The 16,103-nt window shown below is 45.2% G+C and overlaps 1 long non-coding RNA gene across 3 annotated transcripts in view; it reads right to left on the reverse strand.

The window, feature by feature from the left end:
- LOC129562076 (uncharacterized) overlaps nt 1-16,103 on the reverse strand; it is a 36,873-nt gene that overhangs the window by 7,797 nt on the left and 12,973 nt on the right. For 2 of the 3 annotated variants that reach the window (XR_016037435.1, XR_016037436.1), the window contains 2 exons: nt 3,671-4,818; nt 2,061-2,184 (listed from right to left, as the gene is read on the reverse strand). This is a non-coding gene — a long non-coding RNA (uncharacterized LOC129562076). Of the gene's footprint in view, nt 1-2,060; nt 2,185-3,670; nt 4,819-8,624; nt 9,378-16,103 lie in introns of those variants that run through there. The other variant, XR_016037437.1, reaches the window with a different exon arrangement.

A 16,103-nucleotide genomic window follows, 5' to 3' on the forward strand; every position in this document is an offset into this window, starting at 1 on the left:
ACACGACTGAAGTGACTTAGCAGCAGTAGCAGCAGCAGGAGGGTGCCACATGTGGCTAGAAGTACTCATATAAGGGATGCCATTATTATTGCTTCCCCAGTGGCTCACACGGTAAAGAATCTACCTTTAATGCAGGAGACCCGGGTTCGATCTGTAGGTCAGGAAGATCCCCTGGTGAAGGGAATGGCTACCCACTCCAGTATTCTTGCCTGGAGAATTCCACACACCCAGGAGCCTGGCGGGCTATAGTCCATGGGGTCACAAAGAGTAGGACATGACTGAGCAACCTACACAAGCTATTATTATTGCAGTCGTTGTGTTTGAGGAGCAGAGAACCCGAGTCCCCACAACTGCTCCACAGTAGAGCAGCAACCGCAGGGCCTCCGCACTCAGACCTGGGCTGCCCTGGCTGGTTTCCCCAGTTGCCTTCCCCAAGGCCTGTCCTGGGCAGCCACACCCCGCCTCCTCACCACACCCTGTGCTGTGCTCTCACCACCCCAGAAGTTCTGGCCACACCCTGTCTGCTCCCGGAAGGTAAACAGGGCCACCGGAGAAGGGTGGCATTGTTGTGCCTGCGGTCTTGGCCCTGGAGGCCCAGGGCTCAGGCTTATAAATGCCACAAATCAATAAGCAGTAAAAGTCAGAACGGAGGCCCTCTTGAACTTCAACTGACCTCCGCTCCCAGCCAGTTAGTCACAAGAGCAAATGCTCAGGAACCGATTCCAGGAGAGAAAACTTCCGCATGGCCTCTAGTTAACTACCTTGAAGGATGGGGTTTGCAGCCTGGAGGAGGTGAGGGGGTGTTAAGTTCTGGAGGAAAGGCAGGCAGTCTCCCAGTGTCACTCAGAGCAGAAAAAACTGCCCTGGTCCCAGTGAAATTTGCAGTTGTGAAAGAGTGCAAGACCCTCTCTTGCCCAGAGCTGCCTGCATGACTAGGTTTCATTACAGCAGCTCAGACTGATTGATGGAGGGCTTCCTGGGCGCCAAGCACTGTGTTTAATCTTTACCTGCCTTAACTCACTGGAGGTGCTCAACGACCCTAGGAGGTGGATTTTATTATCTTCATTTCACAAGTGAGAAAACCACAGTGCAGATAAAGGGTAAATAAACAGCCCCAGGGTTGCTCAGCCTCTATGGGGCAGATGCTAGAATCTGAACCCAGGCAGGCTCCTGGGTTAGACAGTCACCTCCCTGGAGGCTGGCCTCGGGGACTTCTCTCTGGGTTTTCCCTCCTCATTCAATTTTGAATCGGAATTCTAATACAAAGATATACACAGAAAAGGATGACTTGGAGGGGCTGTTGAGGGTCCCCCTGAAACCTGCAAGGGCTCCTCAGAGGCAGCTGGGGAATGTGTTGGATGTTGGAGAAACATGCATCCCAGGGCCATCAATTCTGTTGCTGGCCCTAGATGAGAAACCGCCAGTTAAGGTGAAGCCCCTCACCTGATCTTTACTGCAGATTATTTTGAGGGTGGAGGGAGCATCTGGCTTGGAGACAGACCTCTCAGAGTTATTTCCCCCACACTGTGAAACATACAAATTCTGCCTAATCTGGTCTCCTGGCATTTCTGTTTATGGTGCAGGTTGAAGTTTGGTTTTCTGCAGTTGCTCCTTGGAGCTAATTTCTTGCAAAGGATGTGACAAAGGTCACTAGAGAGAAAACACCTGGGCACAAGTTTCACAAGGGCGAGGCAGCCTGCATAGCATGGCCCCTCACCTTAACAGTCTGAGGTAGTGGGGTAGGACTCACATGGTCAAGGCCACCCTAAGAGCTGGGGCTAGTTTTCTGAATGTGATAAGAAAAACCCCTGCCTCAAGTGCCTTTGTGGCTTATCTGCTTGGGGTTTCTGCAGGTTTACTAGGTTTGTGGTTATCCATGCCCCTGGAGGGAGAAGGAAATGGCAACCCACTCCAGTGTTCTTGCCTGGAGAATCCCAGGGACGGAGGAGACTGGTGGGCTGCCGTCTATGGGGTCGCACACAGTCGGACACGACGGAAGTGACTTAGCAGAGAGAGATGCCCCTGGAGGAGAAAATGGCAACCCACTCCAGTATTCTTACCTGGAGAATTCCCTGGACAGAGGAGCCTGGTGGGCTATAGTCCATAGAGTTGTGAAGAGTGAGACTCAACTGAGTGACTAAACACACACACGTGGCCATCGGTGGCTCATGGTAAAGACTGCGCCTGCCAGATGAATGGATAAGGAAGTGTTATACATATTCACAATGGACTATTACTCAGCTATAAAAAAGAATGCATTTGAGTCAGTTCTAATGAAGTGGGTGAAACTGGAGCCTATTATGCAGACTGAAGTAAGTCAGAGAGAGAAACACCAATATAGTATATTAAAGCATATATATGGAATTTAGAAAGACAGTAACGACAACCCTATATGCAAGACAGCAACAGAGACACAGATGTAAAAGAACAGACTTTTGGACTTTGTGGGAGAAGGGGAGGGTGGGATGATTTGAGAGAATAGCATTGAAACATGCATATTACCATATTTGAAATAGGTGATTGATGCAAATTCGATGTATGAAGCGGGGCACTCATAGCCGGTGCTCTGGGACAACCCAGATGGATGGGGTGGGCAGAGAGGTGAGAGGGGGTTCAGGATGGGGGACACATGTACACCATGTCAATGGGTGGCAAAAACCACTACAACATTGTAAAGAAATTACCCTCCAGTTAAAATAATTTAAAAAAGAATCTGCCTGCCAATGCAGAAGACATAGGTTTGATCCCTGGGTGGGGAAGGTCCAGGGTCACTCAGGTAATGGTGTTAGAGAGTCACCGTCCTGGAGGCTGGCCTGGGGTATTTCTCTCTGTGTTTTCTCTCTCATTCAATTTGGAATCAGATTTCTAATATCAAAGTATACACAGAAAAAGGATGACTTGGCAGAGCTGAAGAGGGTCCCCCTGAAACCTGCAAGGGTGCCTCCTGGCAGCTGGAGAATATGCAGAATATTGGAGAAACTTGCATCCTCAGGACCATCAACCCTGTTGCTGTCCCTCGACTGAGAAGCCTCCAGTCTTCTTGCCTGGGAAATTCCCATGAAAAGAGGAGCCTGGCAGGCTACAGTCCCTGGGATCGCAAAGAATCAGACTCGACTCAAGGACTAAATAACAACATTAATGCCCATTGCAGGTCCTCCAAGAAATACACTGGATCATTCCCTTGATTCCTTCCACATATTGGGTCACTGCCTCGATTAATGCACTATAAATACTTCAAGAATGTTACACAGAATTGAAGATCAGGGCTTCTACTGAAGGGTCACAAGTTGTGGTTCTCAATAGGGGAGGCATCAGGCTTTAAGAGGGAACCCAGAATACAGAATATGTGGACTATGGGCGCCCCCTGCTGGAAGGGGAAAGCTAGAAACTGGGACCTTGAGTTCAGAGCCTGGGGTCTTCTGGGGGCTTTTGGAGCATCTCTTCTCCCCTCAGCTAGATGACTGTTTTTCTTGTTTTACCAAGATTCAATTGCGTGAGAGTAATGAAAGACAACATGGCTTAGTGGTAAAGAGTGTGGATTCCAGAGTTTAGACCGTCTAGGTTCAAACCCTCTTCTGCCGTTGCCGTGTGACTTTGGGTAGATCAGTAAACCTCTGTGTGCCTTACCTTCCTCCATCTGTAAAATCAGGGTGATGACACTAGAACTTACCTCACAGAGCAGCTGCAAGACGTAAATGAAGTAATATCTCAAACATGAGATGACAAATGAAGCAAAATATGTAAATGAGTATTTGTTGTTGTTATTGTTCAGGCGTTCAGTCATGTCTGACTCTTGCAACCCCATGGACTGCAGCACACCAGGCTTCCCTGTCCTTTACCATCTCCCAGAACCTCCTCAAACTCACATTGATTGAGTCAGTGCTGCCATCCAATCATCTCATCCTCTGACGTCCCCTTCTCCTCCTACCTTCAATCTTTCCCAGCAGTAGTGTCTTTTCTTGGAGAAGGCAATGGCACCCCACTCCAGTACTCTTGCCTGGAAAATCCCATGGACGAGGAACCTGGTAGGCTGCAGTCCATGGGGTCACTAAGAGTCGAACACAACTGAGCAACTTTACTTTCACTTTTCCTTTCATGCATTGGAGAAGGAAATGGCAACCCACTCCAGTGTTCTTGCCTGGAGAATCCCAGGGACGGGGGAGCCTGGTGGGCTGCCGTCTACGGGGTCGCACAGAGTCGGACACGACTGAAGTGACTTAGCAGCAGCAGCAACAGCAATGTCTTTTCTAATGAGTCAACTCTTTGCGTCAGGTGGCCAAAGTATTGGAGCTTCAGCTTCAGCATCAGTCCTTCCAATGAATATTCAGGATTGATTTCCTTTAGGATTGACTGGTTTGATCTCCTTGCAGTCCAAGGGACTCTCAAAAGCCTTCTCCAACACCACAGTTCAAAAGTATCAGTTCTTTGGCGAACAGCCTTCTTTTTGGTCCAACTCTAACATTTATACATGACTACTGGAAAAACCATAGCTTTGACTAGATGAACCTTTATTGGCAAATTAATGTCTCTGCTTTTTAATATGTTGTCCAGGTTTGTCATAGCTTTTCTTCCAAAGAGCAAGAATCTTTTAATTTCTGCTTCAGTCACCATCTGCAGTGATTTTGGAGCCCAAGAAAATAAAGTTTGTCACTGTTTCCATTGTTTCCCTATCTATTTGCCATGAAATGATGGGACCAGATGCCAAGACTTTAGTTTTTTGAATGTTGAGTTTTAAGCCAACTTTTTCACTCTCCTCTTTCACCTTCATTGAGAGGTTCTTTAGTTCCTCTTCACTTTCTGCCATAAGGGTGGTGTCATCTGAAAATGAGTATTATAATAGTTAATTACACAATATATGGAGGCTTCCCTGGTGGTTCAAACAGTAAAGAGTATGCCTGCAATGTAGGATCCATCCCTGGGTCAGGAAGATTCCTTGGAGAAGGTAACAGCTGCCTACTCCAGTATTCTTGCCTGGAGAATTCCACGGACAAAGAAGCCTGGAAGAGTCAACTGTTTGGAAAAGGCTCTGATGCTGAGAAGGATTGAAGGCAAGCGGAAAATGGGGCAGAAGAGGATGAGATGGTTGGATAGCATCACCTACTCAATGGACATGAGTTTAGCAAACTCCGGGAGATAGGACGGGGGAGTCCGGTGTGCTGTAGTCCATGGGATTACAAAGAGTCAGACAAGACTTAGGAAATAACAACAACAATATATGTTGATTATTGCTCATAAATGCGATCACCACTATTTTCACCGTTATTATTAATAACGTCTAAAAGAAAGCTTCCACCCTCTCTCTCTCAGTCCTCAGGGTCAGTCTCATGGTCATCAATAATTCTAACAATTTTGGGGTGGTGTTGCTATGCCACTCAACATGAGGAATCTTAGTTCCCCAACCAGGGATCAAACTCATGCTCCCTGCAGTGAAAGCACAGGTCCTTAATAACTGGACTACCAGAGGATTCCCAAGTTCTAACAATTTAGTTAACAGGGAGATAGCACAGACAGAGAGTATGGCAGAGATAATGATATGATAACAATAAACCCACCCGCCGTTCAGTAAACATTCAACTACCGTCAGCCTCTAGTCATTCAAACCGTGGCCTGTGTCACGGGACACATCACTCTAGACATCACAAGAAGGGAAGATGTCATTAACACTCTACCAATAGGAAAGCTTTCTCAGAGGAAAAGGTGGGATAACTTTTTATCAGCCAGACCCATTCAACATTTGCTGGGTCTGCTGGCTTTCTCTATGATGGCAAAAAAGCTGTAGCCTCCCTTTTATTTCTGCTGTTGGGGAAACTTAATAAAGTTTTAGTGTTTGACGTGGCAACAGGTAACCACAACGAAACAATTAGTTTTCTTAGAAATTTGGAGATTATACATATGTATACTCACATACATACATATATGTATTGTGTATGTTTGTGAACGGGTGTACCTATATATTACATTTTAAGGCATTTGCATATATACACATTTACTGTGAAGATTTGTAAGAGTGTATGCACTACATAATGTTTCATGCAGAATGTCTTAAAAATGTTGATGCCCCAGGGACTTCCCTGGTGGTCCAGTGATTAAGAATCTGCCTTGCAGAGCAGGGGACGTGGGTTTGATCCCTGGTCCCAGAAGATTCCACATGCCATAAGGAATCTGTGCGCTACAGCTACAGAAGCTAAGTTCTAGAGCTGGAGAGCCGAAACTAGAGAGTAACCCCCGCTTGCCACAACTACAAAAAGTCTGCACAGCAACAAAGACCCAGCACACTCAAAAAATAAATACAATTTAAAAAAAATACAAATGGTGTATATTTTTAAACAATATGGTTATGCCCCTTCAAGTGCAATATCAGTGGTCATGGGGAGGGAGAGAGGAGTGAAAGAAAGAATTTTTGATAGTTACAGGTCTACACAAAGCACTGTATTCTTAAGGAATTTAAAATTTGGGGAGGGCTTAGAAAGTGGTGGTGGCGGTGATGACAGTGTATCTGAAGGATGGGACTTCCACTTGCCACTTCCAGGAGCTTGATTTTAGGGATAGCTGGTAGTTATGGTAGAAAGAGCTTAGCCACCCCTTTGCCTGGAAAAACTTGCACTTGACATTGTACTTGTGAAACATCCTTCCTGACCTCAGCACCTTGACTGAGTACCTTCTCTGAGGCACTGCAGCACCCAATATTATCACTCTCATGGGAGGGAGGCCATGCCTTTTTTCTCCCCTCTGTATCTCCTGCTCAGAGTTGACATGCAATGAATGTTTGTTTCGTGGATGAATGAATAAACACTCGATGGAACATGCATGAATGCACGAGCAAATGAATGAGAAAATGAATAAGAGAAGCAGAGAGACCTATGAGTCTGGAACTGAGGATGATTCCTACCTGAGAGGTTCAGAGACGCAGAGTCAGAACCTGGGATTTAACATCTGCTGTGGTTTGTCTCCTAGCAGAAAAGGGAGAGGCACCAGAGACCAAATTGCCAACATCCGCTGGATCACGGAGAAAGCAAGAGAGTTCCAGAAAAACATCTATTTCTGCTTCATTGACTATGCCAAGCCTTTGACTGTGTGGATCACAATAAACTGTGGAACATTCTGAAAGAGATGGGAATCCCAGACCACCTGACCTGCCTCTTGAGAAACCTGTATGCAGGTCAGGAAGCAACAGTTAGAACTGGACATGGAACAACAGACTGGTTCCAAATAGGAAAAGGAGTACATCAAGGCTATATATTGTCACCCTGCTTATTTAACTTATATGCAGAGTACATCATGAGAAATGCTGGGCTAGAAGAAGCACAAGCTGGAATCGAGATTGCTGGGAGAAATATCAATAACCTCAGATATGCAGATGACACTACCCTTATGGCAGAAAGTGAAGAGGAACTCAAAAGCCTCTTGATGAAAGTGAAAGAAGAGAGTGAAAAGGTTGGCTTGAAGCTCAACGTTCAGAAAACAAAGATCATGGCATCTGGTCCCATCACTTCATGGGAAATAGATGGAAAAACAGTGGAAACAGTGTCAGACTTTATTTTTTTGGGCTCCAAAATCACTGCAGATACTGATTGCAGCCAGGAAATTAAAAGACGCTTGCTCCTTGGAAGGAAAGTTATGACCAACCTTGATAGTATATTAAAAAGCACAGACGTTACTTTGCCAACAAAGGTCCGTCTAGTCAAGGCTATGGTTTTTCCCGTGGTCATGTATGGATGTGAGAGTTGGACTGTGAAGAAAGCTGATCACCGAAGAATTGATGCTTTTGAACTGTGGTGTTGGAGAAGACTCTTGAGAGTCCCTTGGACTGCAAGGAGATCCAACCAGTGCATTCTAAAGGAGATCAATCCTGGGTGTTCATTGGAAGGACTGATGCTAAAGCTGAAACTGCAATACTTTAGCCACCTCATGCGACAAGTTGACTCACTGGAAAAGACTCTGATGCTGGAAAGGTTGGGGGCAGGAGGAGAAGGGGACGACAGAGAATGAGATGGCTGGATGGCATCACCGATTCTGTGGACATGAGTTTGAGTGAACTCCGGGAGTTGGTGATGGACAGGGAGGCCTGGCGTGCTGTGATTCATGGGGTCGCGGAGAGTCGGACACGACTGAGCGACTGAACTGAACTGAACTGTGGTTTGTCTCCTAGCAGAAAGAAGGATCAGCAAGCAGCTGCATTTTAGTATAGCCCAAGGACATAACTTAGTGTTCTGAGTCAGCAAGTCTTTCTTCTGAGACTGGAGAATCTCCTAGCTGACAAGATAGTCTCCAATGAAGCCAGAGGCGGATGGGAAGTCACTTTTGGACAAAGTCACCCTGCAGCAGTTTAAATGAAACACAATACTATCAACACCTAGAATCCACAGTCAGTACTTTCACAGTCTAAGTTCAGACTCTAACCCCTTGTGCAGCAGTGTATGGGCAGCCACTCCAGACAGCGGTGCTTTTGCTCTCTGTGTGTCCCCAGCTGGACCAGCCCTGCTTCACCTCCACTCACACCCTACTCACATGGCTATCCAATCCTCCTCATCACAGGGCTCAGTGACTGCCTACGTGCTTGTCCCCTGCCCCAGCTGCCGGTTTCCCTGGTAACTGATGAGCCAACCTGACATCAATTCCCCCTATAATGATAAACTCCCATTCCTCCCAGTAATGAAGCATGTTGCCACGTCTGCCTGCCGTCTGCTGTACAGAGTCAAGCGTCACTCCAGGACTTTTGCTGGAGTCCCTATCCAATAAATCATTGATGTCACTGGGCTCCTTGGTCTTCCTGCTGGGCAATTACAAGGCTTGCTGGATGCAGCTCAATGAGTGGGTATGATTACAGATCAGAAACCTGTACCTCAAAAAGGGTGGGTGGCCTCCCTAAAGTCACACAGCTGGAAAGTAGCAGAGTCAGGACTCAGTTCTGTTGGTTCCAGGAACCCCAGCAGCTATTTGGGACAACAGGGGCAATGAACCACTGGTGATGAAAGGGAAGGAAATCTACCTGTTGGTTAGGGAAACACTCACTGCTATAAAAGACTCTGAAATTTGTAATTGCTCCAGCAATCAAAGTTTATTTCTTCCTCGTGTACAGTCTAAAGCTGCACGAAAGTCTGCTGAGCAGCTGGCTTTCCTCCAAGCAGGGATTCGGGAACCTACACTCCTCCTATCCTGCGGTTCCACCATTCTCAATATGTGACTTCAAGCCGCCACATACATCGGCATCAGGTCGGCAGTGGGGGAGAGAGCGTGGAGGTCTTGGGTCAGACTTGGGAGTGGCACACATCACGCCCAAACACATTTCTTCAGCTAGAATTCAGTTACTTCACCACCAATACTTAGCAACCAAGAAACTGCAAGGGAGGCTGGAAAATGTAAAACAGCTCTGCACCCTGGAAGAAAGGGAAATGAAATTGGTCAAGTTGGGCAGTCCCTGCCACCATCCATATCCTACAAGGAGCATGAGATTCCAGGACAGAGCAAAAACCCCCATGTGACCTCTGCTGGGGACATGAGTCCCTAGACGAGTTTGTAGGAAATCAAACCTTCAGCTGCACTTCAAGCTGCAAGCATGCCCAAAGCCCTTCTGTAACAAGCCTTGATTGTTTTATCCTCTTGTGTGAGAGAATACTCCCCTCCACCTTCAACCTCGCCAGTCTGAGCACCCCTAGATCCATGGCTAGAGGTGGGCACATGTCCTGAATAGACCCAAGCATATTTCCTCATCCCCTAAGAATCAGGGGTCAGTTTAGGGAAGGTCGTGTGACCCAAGGAGAGCCTATTGACCTCCTTCCCTAACCAGTTAAGAAGACTCTCCTGTCCCTGGTTATAAGACTATAAGAAGGGAAGTGTGGGGTAGTCTGGTGTCATGCCTGCACCTCGTGGAGAAGGCTGGGACCATGAGGGAGCACGCGGAGAATGAAACTGGACAGCTTCAGTTTTTGGATCCTGAAGGCTATACCTTCCCGCCATTTCTGTAGTTTGATTATATAACCCAATACTTTCTCTCTTTGCTTCACTTAATTCAAGTTGTCTGTCAGTTGCAACTCAAAGAGTGACAACTTCATACATCCAACATGCCAGAAGGCATTCTAGAAGGTAGATAGGATCAACAGCAAGTCTCTTTGTGTCTAGAGCTAGCCATATTCATGGTCTCTTGCACATACACACACACACACACACACACACACATATATACTATGGGCTTGTGTCCCTCCTAAAAGATATGCTGAAGACCTAACCCCCAGCACTTCAGAGTGTTGGTCTTCCCTTGTGTCTCAGCTGGTAAAGAATCTGCCTGCAGGGCAAGAGACCTGGGTTCGGTCCCTGGGTTGGGAAGATCCCCTGGAGAAGGGAAAGGCTACCCACTCCAGTATCCTGGCCTGGAGAATTCCATGGACTGTATAGTCCATGGGGTTGCAGAGTCGGACACAACTGAGCAACTTTCACTTTTCAGGGCTTTTAACAGAGGAGATCAAGTTAAAATGAGATCATTAGATTAAAGCCCTAATCTAATATGACTGGTGTCCATATAAAAAGGGGAAACTTGAACATACACAGCACAAGATAATGTGAAGAGACAGAGGGAACACACCACGTGATGAAGAAGGCAGAAACTGGGTGATGCTTCTGCAAGCCGAGGAATACCCAAGATTGATGGCAAACCACCAGAAACTAAGAGGCATGGAACAGAGTCTCCCTCACAGCCCACAGAAGGGACCCTGCAGACACCTTGATCTCGGACATCTAGACCTCCAGAACTGTGAAACAAGGAGCATCTGTTTTTGAAGTCAGCCAGTGCATTGCTCTCTGCTATGGCATTTATAGGAAACTAATGAACATAGTTTTTTTGGCAGGTAACTTGGTGACTCTGCCAGAGTTATCTCTTCCAGGAAGAAAAGCATTAAGTGTTATTCTTCGTCTCTGTAATCTCTCTGGAATGGCCTTAAGGAGTTCCATTTCTCCTTCTGTATTATATATTTATATAGGAGGGAAAGAGAATAAGGAAAGTTAAAGCAGTGTAAGATACAGATTCTTTGTTACTGGTATTTCATACACGTGTGCATGCACGTGTGTGTGTGTTGGACCGAGAGGAGGAGGTTATCATAATGATAACAGCAATTGCCATTTACTGTCTACTTTATGTCGGATACTGTTCTTGGTCATTTTAAACATATTACCTCATTTACTTCAAGAAGAAAGTGAAATGTCTCTGATGTGAGGTCAATTCAGACCTGACTTTGAATCCCCAGTTCTGCTGCTTATCAGGTATTAGGCCTTGGTCATGTAATTTAACCTCCATGAACCTTTTTTCTCAATGGAATAATAATTTCTACTTTGTGGAATATCTGTAATATTATGCAATAATATATATGTATAAATTGATTATCCCCTTAATAAGTGGTAAATATTACTATTCATCTTCAGAATCACCCTATATGACTGGGATTTATAATTCTAGTTTTATAGATGAAGAAACTAAGTCCCACATGTGAATAAGTGACAAAAACTAAATTAGACCAAGATCTGTCTGGTGGCTTCAAAGCCAACATCTTTCTACTATACCCGCCTTAAAAAGAAAATGATTCAAGAAGCAATAATTTGTCAATCCGGCACAGTTACACTGTAAGTGAACTTGAATTACATATATCTGAAACTGTTACAAGACATTCACAAGGTCTCATTTTGTGCTCAAAATGAGAAATCATACAAAGCCCCAGAATTAAAAATCAAGAATTGCTCAATTTCAAAGCCTGTTCAGCCAAGTGAATTGCAAGCTGCCACCTTGGTTCTAAAACAGAAATTCTGTCTTCATTTTGTGAGTATCTTGCGAAAGACGCTGTTAGTCACAGGGCTCAAAACTTCATCACCTGATTCTGGTGACAGTTGTGTTATTATTATGCATTTTAAATAACCTATCACCATGCCATCAGAGTATTCATAATGTGGTGATGCAGAAAGGCACCAAAAGCAACGCATTTATTCCCTTCACAAGACATCATAAAAAGGGCTCGCTCCGGCAGCACATATACTACATGTCATAAAAAGGCTCTAAAGACCTGACAGCCATTATGATATGCCATGCTTGCAAGTTAGCAGATTCATTTCTGCAGAATATCAGAGAGCATCTAAAGAAATGAAAAGCACCATTAAAAGGAAGTTACAGGCCAATGGGTGTTGATTTACGTGCTCTGGGAACATACTCTTCCATACTTTAGTTAGTGGGAAAATTTGCTTTGAATCACATGGGTTTTGAATAACACAAAGTCTTCAGGAATGCATCCATTGTGTAAAAGGGACCCCCAGTGAAGATATCATCACCTTCTCCCAGGAACTCAGATATCCCAATGCGCTTGGCAGCTATATTTCTCATTGTGATTTACACTTTGGAAGTTGACTTATGCATCAGTCTCCAATGACTTTGATTATTATGAGTCACCTCTGGCAATACTGAGGAAAATTAATTTCCTGGTTTGTAAGAGGTTGTTGCTATTTAATGCAACAACCGAGTCCCTGGCATGCAATGGCATCCAGCTCACCTACCTGAACCCCAGTCTCACCTATTTCTACCCCTGGACAGACAGCCAGGGCCTTCTGTGACACAAGTGAATCTGTACCATGGCATGTGGTATGTAGCTTATAATAGCAGCTTTCATTTATTATTGCTTTCTGTGTGTCAGGTACAACCCTAGATACTTCCCATATGCTATCGCATTTTATTAACCTAACAATCCATGTGTATAGACAAGGGAGAAAACTAACATGTAGAAATGTTGAATAACAGGTCCAGGTTATAAGGATGTGGCAGACATGGTTGTTTCAATGTTTGCATTTTAGTTTTAAATACTTCCATGTATACACTGTGATATGTGTGATATCTGGTTAAGCAACAACCCTGGTGTCTAGTCTGATGGCTAATCAGCAGTTCAGGGGGTAGCAGCAGCATCCTCATCAGGAAGTCTGTGCTCCTGGTTACCATACCCACTTCAGGTGTTTGTATCTTAAATAGTATCTGATGTGTTGCCAGTCAGCATAGCAAGAGTCAGAAATGGGTTTTCATCTGTGATCATAGCTGCTTGTTCACTAGCATGATGGATTTTAGACACAGGATCTGATTGGAGCAATTAAAGGTATTTAAAACATGTGACTCAGCAAAAATATTTTAGAAAAATTCTCCACAGTTGCACAAATGAAATCTATGGACCCTTGACATCTATAGCTTTCACCCTTAAGGATTCACTCTAACTGCTTCCATTGTACAGCCCTGAATTCAGAGGAACCTGGCTCACTCTCCAGTCACTGCCAGCTCTCAAGGGAAGAGTCCCCTGAGTCTGGATATTGGTGAGTCTGCTCTGAATGACTTATGTGTCATTCAATGTATCATGTGAGTGATGGGTAAAGCACCTATGATGGGACAGAAAACTGGGCTTCCTTCCAGCTAAAGAACAATTTACAGAAACAGTTCTGTACTGGTTAATAAATGTTCGCTTAATAAGTAGTCTGCCTATGGGGTGGATGGTAAGCGACATTGTGAGGAAGAGTTATTTACCTTCACTTCAAACCTGCTGTAACTATCAGTTCAGTTCGGATCACTTCAGTCACTCAGTCGTGTCCGACTCTTTGCGACCCCATGAATCACAGCACGCCAGGCCTCCCTGTCCATCACCAACTCCCGGAGTTCCCTCAAACTCATGTCCATCGAGTCGGTGATGCCATCCACTCATCTCATTCTCTGTTGTCCCCTTCTCCACCTGCCCCCAATCCCTCCCAGCATCAGAATCTTTTCTAGTGAGTCAACCCTTCGCATGAGGTGGCCAAAGTATCGGAGTTTCAGCTTTAGCATCAGTCCTTCCAATGAACACCCAGGACTGATCTCCTTTAGAATGGACTGGTTGGATCTCCTTGCAGTCCAAGGGACTCTCAGAGTCTTCTCCAGCACCACAGTACGAAAGCATCAATTCTTCGGCGATCAGCTTTCTTCACAGTCCAACTCTCACATCCATACATGACCACTGGAAAAACCATAGCCTAAGAAGAGGAGGCAAGAATACACAGAAGAACTGTACAAAAAAGATCTTCACTACCAAGATACTCACGATGGTGTGATCACTCACCTGGAACCAGACATCTTGGAATGTGAACTCAAGTGGGCCTTAGAGAGCATCACTACGAACAAAGCTAGTGGAGGTGATGGAATTCCAGTTGAGCTATTTCAAATCCTGAAAGATGATGCTGTGAAAGTGCTGCACTCAATATGCCAGCAAATTTGGAAAACTCAGCAGTGGCCACAGGACTAGAAAAGGTCAGTCTTCATTCCAATCCCAAAGAAAGGGAATGCCAAAGAATGCTCAAACTACCACATAATTGCACTCATCTCACACGCTAGTAAAGTCATGCTCAAAATTCTCCAAGCCAGGCTTCAGCAATATGTCAACCGTGAACTTCCAGATGTTCAAGCTGGTTTTAGAAAAGGCAGAGGCACCAGAGATCAAATTGCCAACATCTGCTGGATCATGGAGAAAGCAAGAGAGTTCCAGAAAAACATCTATTTCTGCTTCATTGACTATGCCAAAGCTTTTGACTGTGTGGATCACAATAAACTGTGGAACATTCTGAAAGAGATGGGAATCCCAGACCACCTGACCTGCCTCTTGAGAAAGCTGTATGCAGGTCAGGAAGCAACAGTTAGAACTGGACATGGAACAACAGGCTGGTTCCAAATAGGAAAAGGAGTACATCAAGGTTGTATATTGTCACCCTGCTTATTTAACTTCTATGCAGAGTACATCATGAGGAACGCTGGGCTGGAAGAAGCACAAGCTGGAATCAAGATTGCTGGGAGAAATATCAATAACCTCAGATATGCAGATGACACCACCCTTATGGCAGAAAGTGAAGAGGAACTCAAAGGCCTCTTGATGAAAGTGAAAGAGGAGAGTGAAAAGGTTTGCTTGAAGCTCAACATTCAGAAAACGAAAATCATGGCATCTGGTCCCATCACTTCATGGGAAATAGATGGAAAAACAGTGGAAACAGTGTCAGACTTTATATTTTTGGGCTCCAAAATCACTGCAGATGCTGATTACAGCCAGGAAATTAAAAGACGCTTACTCCTTGGAAGGAAAGTTATGACCAACCTAGATAGCATATTAAAAAACAGAGACATTACTTTGCCAACCAAGGTCCGTCTAGTCAAGGCTGTGGTTTTTCCCGTGGTCATGTATGGATGTGAGAGTTGGACTGTGAAGAAAGCTGATCGCCAAAGAATTGATGCTTTTGAACTGTGGTGCTGGAGAAGACTCTTGAGAGTCCCTTGGACTGCAAGGAGATCCAACCAGTCCATTCTAAAGGAGATCAATCCTGGGTTTTCATTGGAAGGACTGATGCTAAAGCTGAAACTGCAATACTTTGGCCACCTCATGCGACGAGTTGACTCACTGGAAAAGAGTCTGATGCTGGGAGGGATTGGGGGTGGGAGGAGACGGGGACGACAGAGAATGAGATGGCTGGATGGCATCACCGACTCTCTGGACATGAGTTTGAGTGTACTCCGGGAGTTGGTGATGGACAGGGAGGCCTGGCGTGCTGTGATTCATGGGGTCGCAGAGAGTCGGACACGACTGAGCGACTGAACTGAACTGAACTGACTAGACAGACCTTTGTTGGCAAAGTAATATCTCTGCTTTTTAATATGCTATCTAGGTTGGTCATAACTTTCCTTCCAAGGAGTAAGCATCTTTTAATATCCTAGCTGCTGCAATCACCATCTGCAGTGATTTTGGAGCCCCAAAAAATAAATTCTGACACTGTTTCCACTGTTTCCCCATCTATTCCCATGAAGTGATGGGACCAGACACCACGATCTTTGTTTTTTGAAAGATGAGCTTCAAGCCAAACTTTTCACTCTCCTTTTTCACTTTCCTCAAGAGGCTTTTTAGTTCCTCTTCACTTTCTGCCATAAGGGTGGTGTCATCTGCATATCTGAGGTTATTGATATTTCTCCCGGCAATCTTGATGCCAGCTTGTGCTTCTTCCAGCCCAGCGTTCCTCATGATGTACTCTGCATAGAAGTTAAATAAGCAGGGTGACAATATACAACCTTGACGTACTCCTTTTCC

The sequence above is a fragment of the Moschus berezovskii genome, chromosome 5 (assembly GCF_049115385.1).
Source record: "Moschus berezovskii isolate FMDL1 chromosome 5, NW_MosBer_1.0, whole genome shotgun sequence".
In the NCBI taxonomy this organism is placed as follows: Eukaryota; Metazoa; Chordata; class Mammalia; order Artiodactyla; family Moschidae; genus Moschus; species Moschus berezovskii.